The sequence below is a fragment of the Schistocerca cancellata genome, unplaced genomic scaffold (assembly GCF_023864275.1).
Source record: "Schistocerca cancellata isolate TAMUIC-IGC-003103 unplaced genomic scaffold, iqSchCanc2.1 HiC_scaffold_473, whole genome shotgun sequence".
NCBI classification, from domain to species: Eukaryota; Metazoa; Arthropoda; class Insecta; order Orthoptera; family Acrididae; genus Schistocerca; species Schistocerca cancellata.
In genome coordinates, this window is record NW_026046490.1 from 1 (window position 1) to 2,500 (window position 2,500).

The following is a 2,500-nucleotide window of genomic DNA, read 5'->3' on the forward strand; positions in this document are numbered from 1 at the left end:
AGTTTGCAAATGCAACGATTATTGCATACCTGTCTGTTAGGTGTCACGACACACTACGTCTGCCCACATACACGCAACAAAATGTGCACGACTAGAGAACACGTGGGAGGTGGCCCCCTACGTATGCGATGTCCATTACGAGACCGACTGTCAACCAGCATCTGTACCATGTCGCAGATGTGGAACGCGGTGCACCATGCTATCACACTGTGTGAGAAGAGACGACTACGTTTGAATACACGCGCCACTACATCAACAGACGGCTCATGCTGATCGCCATCCAGGGCGTCCGTTAATCCCACACGTCTCTATGGCGTACCACACTGCAATGTAGCTGTTATGGGGAGACGGCACGTGGCTGAGTGCACAACATTTGGACCGTATGGTTCGCTGTTGTTGGGCGCAGTCGTTGTACGGTCACACATGTGCCACAGCGTATCATGCAGTACATACGGACCTATGTGCAGTACAATGTGAGGGTTAAGCTTACGACATCAGCGGACAGTGGACACAGGCCGTACCACGACGTAGACTGAGCGCTTCGACATGCGAATGCCAGTGAACAGCTGCGAAGGGCATTGAACACGCAAGCACCTGAACGACCAGCGTGCGAAGGCAGGGGGGAGGGTGGGGGCGATGTACATCCTGCAGTCGTCCACATTACAGTGTACAGCGGGAGCATGTAAAAAGTAAGCAACACTTGCGAAGTGTTGAACATGAAACGATACACAAGAGGGTGGGCGGTGCGAGTAGCGAACTATATTCAGAGGGTTGTGGTTAGACAACACTGGATTAATGTAACGTGTCATATGCCAATTACAGAGCAGGTTAAGGCACAACTTGGGTTAGGTTAAGGCACAACGTGGGTTAGGTTAAGGCACAACTTGGGTTAGGTTAAGGCACAACGTGGGTTAGGTTAAGGCACAACGTGGGTTAGGTTAAGGCACAACGTGGGTTAGGTTAAGGCACAACGTGGGTTAGGTTAAGGCACAACGTGGGTTAGGTTAAGGCACAACGTGGGTTAGGTTAAGGCACAACGTGGGTTAGGTTAAGGCACAACGTGGGTTAGGTTAAGGCACAACGTGGGTTAGGTTAAGGCACAACGTGGGTTAGGTTAAGGCACAACGTGGGTTAGGTTAAGGCACAACGTGGGTTAGGTTAAGGCACAACGTGGGTTAGGTTAAGGCACAACGTGGGTTAGGTTAAGGCACAACGTGGGTTAGGTTAAGGCACAACGTGGGTTAGGTTAAGGCACAACGTGGGTTAGGTTAAGGCACAACTTGGGTTAGGTTAAGGCACAACTTGGGTTAGGTTAAGGCACAACTTGGGTTAGGTTAAGGCACAACTTGGGTTAGGTTAAGGCACAACTTGGGTTAGGTTAAGGCACAACTTGGGTTAGGTTAAGGCACAACTTGGGTTAGGTTAAGGCACAACTTGGGTTAGGTTAAGGCACAACTTGGGTTAGGTTAAGGCACAACGTGGGTTAGGTTAAGGCACAACGTGGGTTAGGTTAAGGCACAACGTGGGTTAGGTTAAGGCACAACGTGGGTTAGGTTAAGGCACAACGTGGGTTAGGTTAAGGCACAACGTGGGTTAGGTTAAGGCACAACGTGGGTTAGGTTAAGGCACAACGTGGGTTAGGTTAAGGCACAACGTGGGTTAGGTTAAGGCACAACGTGGGTTAGGTTAAGGCACAACGTGGGTTAGGTTAAGGCACAACGTGGGTTAGGTTAAGGCACAACGTGGGTTAGGTTAAGGCACAACGTGGGTTAGGTTAAGGCACAACGTGGGTTAGGTTAAGGCACAACGTGGGTTAGGTTAAGGCACAACGTGGGTTAGGTTAAGGCACAACGTGGGTTAGGTTAAGGCACAACGTGGGTTAGGTTAAGGCACAACGTGGGTTAGGTTAAGGCACAACTTGGGTTAGGTTAAGGCACAACGTGGGTTAGGTTAAGGCACAACTTGGGTTAGGTTAAGGCACAACTTGGGTTAGGTTAAGGCACAACTTGGGTTAGGTTAAGGCACAACTTGGGTTAGGTTAAGGCACAACTTGGGTTAGGTTAAGGCACAACTTGGGTTAGGTTAAGGCACAACTTGGGTTAGGTTAAGGCACAACTTGGGTTAGGTTAAGGCACAACTTGGGTTAGGTTAAGGCACAACGTGGGTTAGGTTAAGGCACAACGTGGGTTAGGTTAAGGCACAACGTGGGTTAGGTTAAGGCACAACGTGGGTTAGGTTAAGGCACAACGTGGGTTAGGTTAAGGCACAACGTGGGTTAGGTTAAGGCACAACGTGGGTTAGGTTAAGGCACAACGTGGGTTAGGTTAAGGCACAACGTGGGTTAGGTTAAGGCACAACGTGGGTTAGGTTAAGGCACAACGTGGGTTAGGTTAAGGCACAACGTGGGTTAGGTTAAGGCACAACGTGGGTTAGGTTAAGGCACAACGTGGGTTAGGTTAAGGCACAACGTGGGTTAGGTTAAGGCACAACGTGGGTTAGG